Below are 15,692 nucleotides of genomic sequence, written 5' to 3' on the forward strand. Positions count from 1 at the left end.
CCACGAATCCGCAGGTTTGTTCCCCGCGCCGTGCCTTCCCTCGCCTCTACACCTGCAAAGGAGATTGCGACTGGCTGGGGCCGCGGCGTCTGGCCGAATTCCACGCAGGAAGGGGGCGGCGGGGAGAGGGGGAGATCAGCAAAAAGCCTCTGCGGGGTCTGCCAGACGGTTGTGTAAAAGTCATTCGTTGTGTGTAAGTCATTCTGCAGGTTCCCAGCATGGAAAGTATCTTTAGGCTATCCTACAACAGAAGGAAATTCTTTGGCGTGTTTCATCTTTTCCCCAAACAGAAAAACATTGGTGAAATTTCTTCTTCATCCCCTGTGTTACGATAGTCTGGTTTCCTATCTGCAGTGATATTAGCTTCATAATCATAAAAAATAATTTTATAAATGTCCATATCTATTGTACACATCCTGAAGAAAAGCTGATAAAGCACAGAAATGGAATTTATTCTTCCCCAAATCTTTCTCTCTCCCATTTATTCTTCTGGTTTCCCTTTTCTCATCCTCACGTCCCACTTTCTTTCCACCTTCCTCTTTATTATCTCTGTTCCTTTTAAATATTTTCTTCCCAAATAAAAAGAATCAAAAATATCAGCCCACAGTAGTCTGCTGCGTTCGTCTTCTGTCCTTTGGTAAAGGGAATTGGAGCAGGGGGTGGTCTTGGGCTGCTATCCAGGAAAGAAGGGGAAGAGAGGCACTGCTTATCCCTGCCAAGGACTGAAGCAGCCCCCGACCTTTTCTTTAATAGCATCTATCGTGTTCCTTTCTGCCTCTCGTGGGGAAATTACTTTTATGTATAAATTACTATTATTATTTACCTAGGGAGCATGTGTATGGCGACTGGCAGGAAGAGTGTGGAAAAGTCAGTTTAGATGTCAGCGTTCCTGTAAGCATCCATTCACACGAATGACCTAGGTGACCCCGCCATAATCTGATCCTTGAAGGTTTGTTGAAAACAAACTTCCTGTTAGCAAGACAAGTGTGTGGCATCTGCGTATTTCGTTGCTTGTTTAGGTACATAAAAGTGGACTGACACCCCCCACCCATTATTTCACAAGATTCTTTTGTGCTTTCCTGTTTCTTGGAGGACCTTCTGGACCAGAAAAAGTAGCAGAGACAGAACCATTAGAAGAAGATGCAGCGTTACAGGGGCCTTTGCCAGCTCAGGGTCAGGAAGGGAAAGTTGCCTGAACTGCTTTTCTTTTTCTCTCAGTTTTTTTTTTTTTTTTGGTTTGTTTGTGTTTGGTTCCGGTGAACTCCTAAGCCATGGTGGAGTGAGGCCCCACCTCTCCCAGCCTGATCTGCAAGCTCGGGTTACTCTCTCCTATCTGGCCCACAGGAGCCCGCAGTGAGCCTCATGCCTGCCTGCTGCCCACTGCTTTCGGCTCAGAACCTGCCCGGGATCCTGGCAAAATAACACACTGCGCAGAGCTCACATCCTATTCTCGGGAAGATTGGCTGGCAAACACCAGGTCAAGCATGGACTAGCATCACTTGAGAAGAGATTCAGCAACTGAACTGCCGCAAACAGTAGCTGAGCAGCCGAGCAATATCTTCCTTTCTCCTTTTTTAAAAAGTGGGGGGGAAAAATCCGTGTCCTTCCTGGAGAAGCCGTCAGGGGCACGACTCTGGCAGTGATGGCTCTGACTTCACCTGCCTCTGCAAATGAGTCACGGAGCGTTATAAAAAGCAAGGACCTGCCAAGTCTCATTTCTTGGAACTGAGTGGAAATTTCAGCAAGCAGCTGCTCATTCATTAGTTTATACTTTTCCTCTGCGGGTTTCTTGAAGAGGGCCTGGAATCACAGAAACTTTGTAGCATAAAGGACCTGTTGCTATGTTGGGATAACTGTGCCTCAGTCCTGGAAATGGCTATGTGTTTGGTCTAGAGCTGATTTTGATCTTCGCGAGGAATCTTGGTGAAGCCTGGAAGGGGACTCGGGAACATAATTAAGCAGGTTTGTAAGTCTTTCAGGGCTGGCAATTCAATCCTATCAAAAATCAGGAACGGAACCTCAAAACTCAAATTAGCTCTCCTATACAGTACCTGAAGAGGGTTTCTTTTCATCTGTCTGATGCTGTTGGAAGATTTACATTTTCTAGCTTTTCTCTGGAGTCACAAAAGACAAAAACTTATTTGAAAGTGAAATCAGTGAAAACTGAGATTCTCAGGGAACCGCCTGATTTTAGGTAGGAGTGGAAGTGTCTCATTATAGAAATCACGACCGTGGCAACAGCGTAGCACTAGGACTTTGGCTACCTGTAAGAGTGCCAACAGTATCTGTGCACGGGGCTATTACCCTGCGCTGGGTGAAAGCCACGTGTAAGTTGCCAGGGTCAGGAGGGACGCGGTGCCAGATGGAAATACCATCAACAGCTGGGAGATTTCATCCGGGATTTCGGGTGCGGACGGGCGACTTTTGTTCTCGTAGCTGACTCGTTCCAAAGGCGGGTTTAGATACACCTACTCCTTCGGGGAAGGATTTTGCTTTGGAGTCTTGGTAGGTTTTGTGTGTTTGGTTTTATTTTTTCTCTTCTTTTGCCTTTTTTTTTTTTTTTCCTGGTGAACGCTTAGGATGGCTTTGAAAAACGCCCGTATTTCACCCCAGCCGCTGTTAGTACCTTTGCATTTCGCGGGCGCCCTGTTAAACCCCCCAACAGGGGAGCGGGAGCAGAGCCCAGGCGACCCCCCGCATCCCCGCCGGGGCGCGGAGCCCGCATGGCGCTGGGCGGCGGCACCGCCGGCGCAGAGGCTTCCGCGGGGCTCCGCGCTGCCCCGCCGCCGGCCCGCCCCGGCCGGGGGCAGGGGCTGGTGCCGTGGCGGCGGGGCCGGGGCCGGGGCCGGGGCGGGGCGGCGGGCCGGCAGAGGGAGCTCCGCGCCGCTCCGCTCCGCTCGGCCGCTGCTCCCGCTGACCGGCGCCCTCCCGGCTCCGCTCCGGTACTTTGTTGGCGGCGCAGAGCGGAGACCCCCGCGCCTGCCCCTGCCCGGAGCCCAGAGGCTGTGGAGAGCCCCGGTCCCCGCGGAGCAGGGCGGCCGCCGCCGCTCCCCCGCCGCGGGAGCAGGAAGCCCGGGAAGGTAAGGGGGCTGGCGGGGCGGGATTTACCCCTTTCGACGAGTCCCCCCGTCCATCCCCCCACCCCCACCCCCCTTTTTTGTTCCGCGGCAACCGGCCGGCTTCGTGAGATGGCGAATTGCGGGGCATTAACCCCCAGCCTCCCCCCGGTCCCGCCGGCTTTGCGCTGCCGCCGCCTCCGCTCGGGCAGGGGCCGCGGGAGAACTCCCTCCCGGGTCCCCCGGGCTCTGCCGCGGCGGGCGGGGACGGCGCGTATTGCCACTGCTTTTCCCCGCCGCCGTGGGGTTTTATCTACGCGTAGCTCTCCGTATACGCGTAGGCGTAGGTGTATTTTTACACCCCCCCGCCGCGGTGTAAGGCCGGCCAGCCGCCGCCGCCACACCTGCTCGCACCTTGCCCGCCGGGCTCCCCCCGGCAGCGCCCCGCGGCCCCGGGGGCGGCCCGGGCACCGGCTGAGGATCCCCGCCGCTGGGTCAAGGGCAACGTCCGTGCCTGTGCCCTCCTCCTGCCTCACTTTCTGCCAGGTGACTTGGCTTTCTCTCCTTGTTGTGGCGGTTTTTTCTTTTTTTTCCCCAGCGGTTAAGCTGGCTTTGCCGAAGGTGGCTCGTATTGCCGGTAGCTGGCGAAGGGCAGCTTTTGGGTTGGGTAATCCTGTTGCATCCCCGTGTTTCTTGGGGGCTCTGCCTTGCTATCTGCCTTCTCCTCTGCTGCTCAGCCCTTTCCCTCTCTCTGCTAACTTTCCCTGCCGTTCTTCCTCTTTCTGCCCCTCTCATTGCCATGCTGTGCACTCCCTTACGCATCGTGCCGGTGCACGGAAGATGATCTGGGCACACAGCGGAAAACAGGTTTGTGGCATTTTACGGTGTGATCTGCTGTAACCTCAGTAGGTTTGCCTTGTATCCGTGAAAAGCGAGACATTGCAGCTTCCACTAAACCCTAGTTTCAAGCCAGCTAGTAGCAGGCAATAGAAGAAGGGTGGAACAAGTTTTTCTCAAGGATGTTGCTTGGGAACCAGCCCTCCGACCCCAAAAACCGCGCTTTGCCATGGCGTGTGGGTCTTGTACACCCCAGAGATATAGGCACGTGGCAGTACGACCTTTGGTGGAGCCTGCTTTGTTTACTTAAAGTGAAGTACTGAAGATAAAAGTATTATTGCTCTGCGTTGTGTCTGCTGAAATATTAACCAAATGACAGATCTCACGTGTCTTTGCAGTGTAGATCGTGTTTTAATTGTGCCTCTCCTTTATCATCAAAAATGAGGTTCTCCTCCCTTCCTATTGACCATCTTTCTTCTCGTTTGTGATTGTGCAATGTCTATATGTCAGCTACAAAAGTTGCTTACGTGGGAGAACATAAAAATGACCATTTTTGTTGTTAGCAACTGGAAATACTGAATCAGCATTGTGTGACCCGTCTCCTCTCCATGGAGTACCCCATGAAATGCTGCAACCTGTGCCCCTTGAGAAGCGGTCCTCTCGTAGGCCAGACCTGAAATGGGGTCGGTTGTTTCCCCTCGGTGAGCAGTGGGGACTGCAAAGAGCTTACAGGGTTTCCAAGGTGTAAGGGAAACGCAGCGTATCTCATCTTGATTCACAGTTCACAATGAGCCTGGCATTATTAGCACACGGGTATCGTCAGGTAATGAGATCCTGTGCTCAAGGCTCCACAGAAGCAGGTTGGGGCTGCTGCTGGCTTTTACTGGGGGCTTTGGACTTGTATTGTCCAACTGGCTTGTATTGTCACATGTTCGTAATGGCTGCAGTATTGAGTTATGCCTTCTCATTGCTCAGAATAAATGGTTTTGATTGCGTGTAATTTTGAAAGCAGCCGGAGCATCCCATTAGGTTTAGTTGGAAGGAGGTAACACCCCACAAGCAAGAACACCCAACAATGATTAGGTGCTGGGTTATATACAGCGGTTAATAGAGAGTGCAGGATTGATCTAAAGATACTTTTGTCTGCCTTAAAATGCACAGATGGAAAAAAATACAGAAGTTTTGCACTTGGTGACAACTAAATTCCTGAAATATGATTGATTTTCTTTCTGTCTGTAGTCTAGCTGTAAATGGCAAATCATTCACATTAACTGCTACATTTTTTTTCCCCTGTGGGTGAAAGCTTATTACAATCTAAACATCTGAAGTCGAGTAATTGGTACCCTGAGGGTCAAAATAGATTAAATATATAAGAACTTTTCTCTTCAGCTACTGCAGTGAGATAACACGGAATCACGGAATCTTCAGAGTTGGAAGGGACCTCTAGAGATCATCTAGTCCAACTCCCCTGCTAGAGCAGGATTGCCTAAACCACATCCCTCAGGGCTGCATCCAGGCGGGTCTTGAAAATCTCCAGAGAAGGGGACTCCACAACCTCCCTGGGCAGCCTGTTCCAGTGCTCTGTCACCCTCACTGTAAAGAAGTTTTTCCGTGTATTTGAATGGAACTTCCTATGTTCTAACTTGTGCCCATTGCCCCTCGTCCTGTCGCTGGGAACCATTGAAAAGAGCCTGGCTCCATCCTCCTTAAACCCACCCTTTAGATACTTGTAAACATTAATCAGGTCTCCCCTCAGCCTTCTCTTCTCCAGGCTAAAGAGTCCCAGCTCTCTCAGCCTTTCCTCATAAGGGAGGTGCTCCAGTCCCATAATCATCTTGGTTGCCCTACGCTGGACTCGCTCCAGTAGTTCCCTGTCCCTCTTGAACTGGGGAGCCCAAAACTGGACACAGTATTCCAGATGTGGCCTCACCAGTGCAGAGTAGAGGGGGAGAATGACCTCCCTCGACCTACTGTCCACAGTCTTCCCTATGCAGCCCAGGATGCCATTGGCCTTCTTGGCGACAAGGGCACACTGCTGGCTCATGGATAATTTACTGTCTACCAGGACCCCCAGGTCCTTCTCCTCAGAGCTGCAGAAGACAGAAGACTTCAAGTCCACACAACGAAGACTGCATTAATAAAGTGCTTTCTGACTTTGATTTCAGCATCTAGCACTTGTTGCTTTTATACTCCTAATTACAGTTCCTGCATCACTCTGTTTTCTGGAACGGTGAATGACTGGTCAAAGTTTCGAGATTTTCTTGAAGATGCAGCTTTCATCTGTGCCAGGCAGAAAAATGGAGCCCTTTGGTCTGTGACCCCTCTACACTCTTCTCTCTGTGCTGCGGGTCTGGTGGCCAGAAAGAAAAGACACTTAACACCTTGGAGCTGTGGCATGTACGGTACAGTGTGCACGGCCCAATCCCAGTATCTCCATCCAATGAGAGCTGGAAAGGTGATTTGCTTGTGTGTGTGTTTTCTGCACGTGGATAGGTTTGTTTCTCGTGGTGCCTTTGAAACCCGGGTTTCTTCTTGCTTTCTCACTTAACAGCATCTGGTTCTGTGTCCCTTTTGTCCACCGGGATTCAGAGTTTTCATCATTCTAGCCCTGAGCTGGGTTCCCAAGGAGGCTAATTAACAGCTCACAACTAGACGGCTTTTAACTGGTTTTGAAGCCTCAGTATTTGTTTTGCGGTACAGAGAGCGGCATGGCGCCTGAAATACCCTTTTTCCTCATAGTAGGGCCATACTTACACAATACCCGCTAAAACTGTAAGTCACTAAAAAAACCCATTGGCAACTAAACTAACAGTGCAGTTTTATTGAATTTTCACATTGTGGAAACAACAAAAAAAAAAGGACTAAGATGCTAATTTCTTGTTTTCAGTGCAAGTTCTCTTGATTTTCCAGTATTAAATGCTTTGCATTATGAGAAACTAGAATTCTTGCTTTCAGGGAGGGCTGCAACTGCTGCCATTTTATCTCACCTCCAGGGTCAGAGTCTGATTCATCCATGGGTTTATTCATCCAACACGCTGAATTTCCCATAGTTTCGTACAGATCTTGATTTAATCCTGATACCCAGGAATTTCAGTTTCCCACCCCAGGTCTCAAGTTAGATGATTGCTGTCATTTGACTTTTATATTTTGCCGGGACCTTCAGCTGTTACTGCAGTCCTGAGTGACTGCTGGGTTTCTCCCTGTTGTGCCCACACATGAACTTAGGTATGAAGTCATTCAGAGTCTCGTCTAAGTCAGCGATACTATTTGGGGGGTGTGTGTAGAAAAGCATTTGCATAATGTCACAAAACTCAGCTCTTCCTTCACTGAAGTAGAAAGGTAAGATAAGGTGCCTTTTATAGGGCTTGGTACTCTCGGATCCTACAGAATTCTGCTTGTTGCCTGGCGAGGTTAGTCACAGCCTTCTTGGAAAGACCACGATGATGTGGGAAGAGGCGACCTTGACATCTGTTTTGCGGGGAGGGTTTTTTTGGTTTGTTTTTTGGTTTTAATTGCCTGTCATGGACTCTGAGGGGATAAAAGATGAGTCAGTTACAAATGGAAATGTTGTTAGCGTTAGCTTTTGAGGACCTGTTTTCATTTTGAGCTGTGACTGTGAGCCCACAATTGCTAACACATGCCTTTGATTTTATTCTGTAATGTGAGTTTTAGTAAAATTTTTAAATATTAGCCAACTTGGGGCCTTACTAGTTGAACGCTTCTAGTCCCTTCTTCCCTTCCCTCCCTGTGCCACTGTCTAGGTAATTAAAGTTACTCAGGCTGTGAATCTCCATAGGATTGAAATCTAAAATGGAAATAGCAAATTACAAATTACTTTGCATTTATTACCTTTGTCTCATTCTGAATAGATTCCAGCAACCTTATGCATTCTGGATAGACAAAGATAGCAGATGTCCCTTCCTTCAAAGGTGCAGTGTTAGCATCTCCTGTGGAATTTGTACATCTTTCCTTAAGTTTTCCGTTTCTGTGGGGTTTTCACTTGTGTAGTTTTCAGACACATAACAGGCCTCTTCATTACTGATGGTGCGACAGGGGATTCTACTTGCATTTGTTCCTAAAGCTTCCTTCAAGTTGACATTTTGACTAGCCATGGGGAATGCTATGTTCTCTATGAAACTACAGAGAAAAAAAAAACAAACACCAAAAACCTATATAAAACTCTGGGTTGTGAAATGATGAATGCCTTGTCCTGTAATGCTGTGAAACCTTCGAGCGTTTCAACAGAATATTTAGAAAAAACTCACCATTTTAAGAACGGTATCTGTTGAGTGAGAGTAAGTGTTACAGATGTTCAGTAACTTAAAGCAGGTTTTGTGCAGATAACCTAGGGTTTTTTTGTTGGTTTTTTTTTTTTCTTTTCAAGAGTGCGTTGGTTTTACATGAAATAGAGGATTTATCTTTTAATAATCCAAAATATTACTGCTTATGGATTTTCTGGATTTTATAGATTACCACTGCAGGTAAGGGAACGTCTGACTTCTTTCAAACCTTCCATGAGCAGAGAGGAGTTGTATTCGTCTACTTTAACTGTGAAGCTGCCATAGCTGGTTCTTGGGGCAGGAGGCTGGGATTTGCTATCGCTCCCGGATGCTTCAGACTTAACCTACTGCAAGAGCATCACTGCCAGCCTTAATGCCTGTAGCTGAGGAACATTTGTAACTGGAAAATAAAGGCACGACTCATGGGGGATTTGTGTGTATTACTTTGATTTTTGCTCCTGCGTGTAAAAGCATTTTTAAAGATTCGGCCAAGTAGAAAAGCAGGCACGAGGCTTGCTGCTTCTCCCATCAGCACTCCCTTCTCCTCCCCCTTGCCTTCCAGAAATTGGCTGAAGTGCAAAAAGAAGCTGAAAGTCAGATGTTAGCAGTACCTTTTTGCTGTTCATTAGTATAGGTCCAGACCCATTAGAAAAGGGAAAGGGAAACAATACGTAACATACCCCCCTCCCCCCAAATCAGCTGCGCAAAACTTGATCCAAAAAAAACATGAGAAATACATGAGATCACAGAAGTCCATTTGCTCTTCAATACTTGCCGATGCCTGGTGAGATACGAGATTATCCCAATTTTATCAATGTTTTAGCTTCAGGTAGAATTTGACATTACTGTGATTTGTTCACTTAATGCTCCTAGTGATTTGTCTTTCACCTGAAACACGAACTTTGGTTAATGAGCACTTTCTTTCATTCTGGGGTGAGTGAGAGGGCTTAATGTTAATTCAGCGCTCTGAATGCTCCTTTCATGGAGACTGAGGACTCTGCTCTTCGTTCCGATGTACAGTTCCTTCTTCCGATGCCGCTGTTCTTTTTGCTTGCTTCCACAGTGCAACTGAGGTGTTGTCTTCTCTATTTCCTGAGTCAAAGATCTCTTTGTTTCCAGTGTAAAACATAATTTGGAGTAATTAGCCTTGAGAAAGCTTTCTTTTTCTAATCCGTAAGGGATTTAACACTTGGTGTTTCAGGTAGTTAGGTATCTGGTTGATGCAGGGATTTGTTCAGAGTTCAGTGCCTGTGAGAATCCCAGTGTAAATCACAAAAATATTATGAATTTGCAGCTCTGTTACTCAGAGCATGTGAATGTGAGACCTTTGCACGAAAAGCAAGACATTCATCTTGCTTGTTGAGTTCTTCACTGTAACTAAGTGCATATGACGGTGATATAGCAAGGACTACATAATGAAATTGAGTTACATCATGAGGAGTTTGCGATCTCCAGTTGTTATAAAATTCAGCTTGATGATCTTCCGTGCCATTTTAGAAATGGCATGGAAAAGTCAGCCATTTATAGATGTGCCTCTAAAGTGATTTTCAGCTTTGCACAACATGTCTTGAGAAGCCAGTGAGTGCATTATACTGCCTTCAGTTGGAGATATAAATATACATCTACGTTTCACATTCAGAATTGGGTGTCAGGCCATGTATTTAACTACACATTTTTCTTCTTGCTGTTCAGCATCATCTCAGGCTCGTTTTTCCCAAAGTGGAATTACTTATTCTCTTCTCCACTTCTAGCATTATTTATTGCTTTGCAATTCTTCCCATGCTCTTGCAACCTTAGTGTAATGTTTCATCTCTTCTGTTTCCTTCTCTTCCTGTATTTAAGGATAACGAATTGTCCAGGGGTGGGGGCAGAGGGCTGGGAGGTAGGAGGGTGGAGTCTGTTCCTATTTTAGCTGCAAACTTTGTTATGGCTAATAAATCTGAGCTAACTGGTAATTAGCCTCGTAGTGCTATCTCATGTACAGAGGACAGGACAGAGTGAGGAACCTGGACTTTGTACCTTAGTGTTCATTAGGTAAATCACCCCTGTGATTTACAAATGTCCTACCACTGCCGAGAAACGAGCGCAGTTTCTCTGCTGCAGTCACTGTTTCCCTTCTCACGGCTGCTTCTGTGCTAAAGCACTGCTGCGTTTTGAGCCTTACCTTCAGCTTTGGTCTCAGTCCTTCTCTCTGCTCAACCTTGCCCCTGGGTGAGCTCTTCATGTTTTCCTTCCTTCTCCACTTACCTGAGTCACGTTTCTCCACCATCTGCCATATTGTGATCCATCCTGCTCTTGAGGCTTGATGCAACTTTAGTCTCCTGTTTTTTTTCTTTTCTTTCTGTTTTCTTTATTCATCCCCTAAGTTTTCCCTACCCTTTTTGGTTTACTTCACTCTTTGGTTGCACATAGGGCTCGGTGTCCAGCTTTGCATAATGCACTTCATGCCACTTCTTGGGGTAAAGCTTTTCCTTGCTCACAAAGCAACTCTTTTTCCCCTTTTGTGTCATTAATCTTTATTCCAGTGTCTTCTGAAATGCATTTCAGATCCATTGATCTCAGTGGGGCATACCGTATGTGAAATTACGTGGGTAGTCATGTCTTTGTTGGATAGGGCTTTAAAAGTAATGTCTTCTCTAAAGGTTCACCACTGTCTATTTTGTCTAGGCAATAATTTTAAGCTTACTTCAAGCAGTTCTGGAGCTCAAGACCTGAATAGGAGGTGTTAGAGTGTATGTAGCCATTTGTTTTCCCTGTGTGTGTGAGGTGTCTAAGACACACAAAAAACATCTGTTCAATCAATGTCTTCCTGAATATGAACGTAAGATATTCTCAGAAGTGCCTTCAATACATGGTGGCATTTGTTCTTTTCTACTTAGCATTTACAGTTTTTCTCACTTTTTATATTAAAGCTAAATGTTGACATGCAAGAAAAATAAATGTTCATATATTTCTTAAATAGTGACAGAGCAGAATACAGCCCTGGAGGAGAAGCAAGTTGCTGTTGAGGCCCAGTCTTGGTGGTGACCGAATAAAGTCACAGTTTTCATAGAATCATTATAGAATGGTTTGGGTTGGAAGGGACCTTAAAGATAATTTAGTTCCAACCCCCTGCCATAGGCAGGGACACCTCCCACTAGACCAGGCTGCTCAAAGCCCCATCCAGCCTGGCCTTGAACACCTCCAGGGATGGGGCATCTACAGCTTCTCTGGGCAACCTGTTTCAGTGCCTCATCACCCTCATAGTGAAAAATCTCTTTCTGATATCTAATCTAAATCTACCCTCTTCCAGTTTGAAACCATTATGCCTTATGCTATCACTAATGCCCTTGTAAAAAGTCCCTCCCCAGCTTTCCTGTAGGTCCCCTTTAGGTACTGGAAGGCTGCTACAAGGTCTCCCTGGAGCCCTCTCCTCTCCAGGCTGAACAACCCCAGCTCTCTCAGCCTGCCTTCTTGGGAGAGGTGCTCCATCTCTCCTATTTTTGTCTAGAGGTGCTCCACCTCTTCATTTTGTGCAGCTTATCAGTGGTTTGACTTCTTAAGAGAGGCTTGGACTTCCAGGTTGGGGTTTGATAGATAAGATGGTCCTACTGGCCTGCGTAGTCTGGCATTTTGAGCTCCACAGTGGCGAGTAGCTCAGAGTGGTGGGCAGCAGCGAAGTACATCTTCCTGGGTAAGGAGTTTGCTGACTTTTTTGGAGGGGGTGGATGTGCAGAGCATGAGAGTTTATGTCCCACTGGATTCTTTGAGTATTTTAAGCTGTACTTTTATAACTCTGAAAGTTCTTGTTGTCCAAAGAGATTTCCATTCCCTTTTTTAAAATCATCTAATGATCTTGATTTTGGAGACAGCTGTTCTGTCTCTTTGCCTCAGTTTTCCTATTCATAAAACTATAGAAAATGTATCTGTCTCTCAGGAGTTCTGTGAGGCTTAATTAGCAAATGTTTATACAGCCTTTTGAAGATACAAAATCTATATATATTATTACCACCAGCCGCTTTGTTGTAATTGCCGTAATAAAGTTTTCAGTGCTGGTGGTTACATTATCGTTGTTTGAGACATAGGTCAGTTTTTGTGAAGGCTGGAGGCATCGAGGGTGGTGGTAGCAGCGATGGTGCGGACCATACCGAGGTACAATGTGTGGCAGAGCTGGGATGAGAGAAGCCGTGCTTCCAGCTGTGAAATCTTTGTGAAGAACTTCCTGGAAAAAAAAAAAACAAACAACAAACCTAAAGAAAACAAAACCAAACAAAAAAAGGTTAAAAAAAAAATAAAATTAAAAGTCCATAACTGGGAAAGAATAAAACCTCTTCCGCTGCAGTATGCCAGCGTTTACAAGTCCCAGGGCTAACTGGGGGGTGGTGTGTGTCACGCAGTGTCTCAGCTGGTTAGAATGAGCTGGCAGCAGTTGCATTTGTGACATTGGCATGTAAAAGAAGGGATCTTTTAGAGATGATTGATAATTGGTAGTACAGGGAAAGAGACGTGGTATAAATCACAATTAGCCTTTAGGATTTTTTTTTTTTTAGGTCTACTTTTGTAAAACACCCATGACTTAATGCTGAGCTATTTTTATGAATGTTCTTGTGCTTATCTTGCATAACCAGCTTGTTAAAAGAGGATATGAACACTTTTTAAGCCTCTGCCTTATAAATTGTGAGAAAGAGAAAAGAAGATTGATTCCAACAGGCTTGAAGGTAGATTCATTTCTCTTCTAGTTAGCAAAATGAGAGAAGGGAAAAAATTAAAGTGAAGACCTAGTGGGGCGATCAGTTTTAACCAGGTAGAAAATCATTCGATTTAGCTCTAATGTACAATTTAATTGTAAAACTTTAACCTAAAAGAATATAAATGCCAGGGAATTCTGGTTTTGGTAAATTGATGATAATATCTCCAAGTCATTTCTGCCTGAAGTAATAAGGGTAAGAAAAAAAAAAAAGTAATAACAAAGGCACATTGAGGGGGAACAATTATTTTGCTAGTGTCTCCTGAGGATCTGAGGGGGTTACTCGGTCGCATTATAAGAATATTGTGCTGCTGGAATGTTGGAGAGGACTGATAATAATTGTGCTTTGAAGAAAGCTTCTCTGTTCTTTTTACTGTAAACATCTGAGATAAGATTGAAAAGTTTGGAAGAACGCAACACCTTCTGTGAGTTCTTTCAGCATTCTTAATTGCTCGTTATGAGATCTCAATTTGAATACTGCTGTTAGATATTTTTAGGGGGTTCTAGTTTACTAAGTCAGGCTGTCAGACTGCCTATAACAAGTGATCTGTTTCTAATCGTATCTTAATATCTAGTGTAATGCTTATTTAAATTGCTAGGGATGTTTCCTAATAGCTTCTGGATCAGTTCTGATTATGAAGACCTGAATCAGTTAACACATTAGAGAGACCACACAAATCTGGATCATGGGCAGCATGGTTTCTTAGTGGCTGCACTGCAAGGACTTCTCAAACAGAAATGATGCCAAGCAGGGAACCGATTCAGTGCTTTATGATTATGTGCAAGCAAATTTTCAGGCAACTTTCAACATCGTTAAACAGCAAGAAGAAAAGGCACCAGCCTTCTCTTTTTATTTTTTTAGTTTTAGGGAAATCCTACTTTAAAAATAACCATAAAGTGTACAACCCCAATGTCCTTCTGTGTAGAAACAGAAGCAGTTTAAACACACAGAGGTAGACGATAGAACGCTGAAGCCCACACAGAGATGTCCCAAATGCTGGATAAGTTCAGAAAAATGTTGCTTTAGCTGTTCAAACTATTTTCAGTAGCAAAGTGGAAGACAATTCCTAGCGTTGTATTGAAGCTGTTCTCTCTCTATTGTGTGAGACTGGTGATACCTCATTTTGAATAAAACTCTGGGTTTTCTTGAGGGCTGTAAGAAAGAGCGACTATGTTCTGCTCCCTGCATAGAGAGGTACGGCAATTTGATAGGAGTTTCTTTTTCTGTTATCCTAGACTGTAACATATAGTAGCATAATAGCTATCTTTTGAAGTACAGAAAATCTGCCTAAGGGGCCATCATTTTAAAGTATAATATGAAATGCCGTTTTAATAAGGTTGGCTCCTTGCACATTTTAAGTGCAAGGAAATGTGTGTGTGTTGAAACCTTGCTAATCCTTCATTTGCACAAAGTATTTGGCTCGCTCCCTAACTGTCAAGGAATTAATGGTGTGCTTCAATGAGATCTTGCATTACTAGACTGTAATTATTTTTATAAGAGATTCTACACTGTATTTGGCGGTGCTTTATGAATTATCATAATAAATAAAATGAAATTGCCATTGTCAAAGCATATGAGCAAAGTAATCTTTTTCTTATTGTTTGTGTACTCACTGGCTCACGAAATTAAGGGGTTTCCAGTGGACTTCCAGGCCGTTCATAGAAGTTGGTGGGGTTTGCTGTGATGTATTGTTTTGCTTGTGCTTGTGACAAGTAAAACAATGGTGTAGCTGACAAGAAGCAACTCCGTTGACGAGGTGGCAACACATCTCTCCTGTACTTCCTCCTTTGGCCTTGTACTTAAAAAGGGAGCGGAAAGGCAACGCATGTATTGGTTCACTTAATGAATTCACGGCCTCATCTGAACCACGGCGGCGTGACCTCTGGCAATTATTGTATGGTAACAGGCTTTGAATTAAGTTATTCAGAGGAGTGCTTACAGCAGAGATGTCAGGACAGCGCAGGTGTATCCAAGCCGATTTTAATTGCATTTTCCCAGTACCAAAACCAGGCTATAGTTGCATGGGACATGGTGGACTCCATGCCTCGTGGCTGAGGACAGAAGTCCTTGCTGCCATGGCTAGACGGGGTCCAGTACCCGAACCTGGGTGTGGTGTCTGCACTGTTGACACATCCTCCGTCTGCACGCCTTTCTGGAGATCTGCGTCTAGCTAAAGCAGACTGCATAGAAGATAGTACATATCATTTACTTTTCAGGCGGATAGAGTCAGTGGGATAAAGCTTCAATTTCAGGATATCTACCTAAGATTTTCCCTTTAGTTTATTACAAATATTCCTATGGTCATAGTTCCTCCAGATGTTAGCCGGTGATGAGAGGCTAGTTGTACTAGGCCCTCAATTTCAAGAGAATTTTATTATTTAAACATTGTGTCTATTTTTAAAGTCAGATAATCTATAAAACCTGTTTAAAGCCACGAGGGATCATTACATCATCTAGTTTGACCTCCAGAGTGTATGAAGGAGGAGAGTTCCTGCCCTTCTATTTCTGTAGAAAAATATAAAACAAGATTTCTTGTCCTTCCTCCCTGTCCATGATAGACACAATAATTTAAACTGCCTGCCTCTGGCAAACACTGGCATTTTTCACTAAGTTCATTATTGAATATTTAGTTGTTCTGTGTTGAACTTGTATGGTGTTACCCTCTAGATACTGTTGTTTGTGTTTATATATTTTTTTTGGCACATGGCAAATGCAGTATAGATTTCCTCCTCTGCATAGAGAACTTTTCCCCCAAAACCTGATGGGCTAAAAGCAGATAATCCTAGAGTTTG

At 45.0% G+C, this 15,692-nt stretch overlaps 1 protein-coding gene across 7 annotated transcripts in view; it reads left to right on the forward strand.

Moving 5' to 3' along the window:
• Window positions 1–1,324: 1,324 nt before the first annotated feature.
• Window positions 1,325–15,692, forward strand: part of EPS8 (EGFR pathway substrate 8, signaling adaptor) — a 139,745-nt gene continuing 125,377 nt past the window's right edge. For 2 of the 7 annotated variants that reach the window (XM_063358775.1, XM_063358784.1), the window contains exon 1: window positions 1,325–1,962. The gene's annotated coding sequence lies outside the window, so the exon portion shown is untranslated. Of the gene's footprint in view, window positions 1,963–2,318; window positions 2,506–3,468; window positions 3,603–3,660; window positions 3,924–15,692 lie in introns of those variants that run through there. The other 5 variants (XM_063358712.1, XM_063358766.1, XM_063358720.1 and 2 more) reach the window with 5 other exon arrangements.

The sequence above is a fragment of the Chroicocephalus ridibundus genome, chromosome 1 (genome assembly GCF_963924245.1).
Source record: "Chroicocephalus ridibundus chromosome 1, bChrRid1.1, whole genome shotgun sequence".
Taxonomy (NCBI): domain Eukaryota; kingdom Metazoa; phylum Chordata; class Aves; order Charadriiformes; family Laridae; genus Chroicocephalus; species Chroicocephalus ridibundus.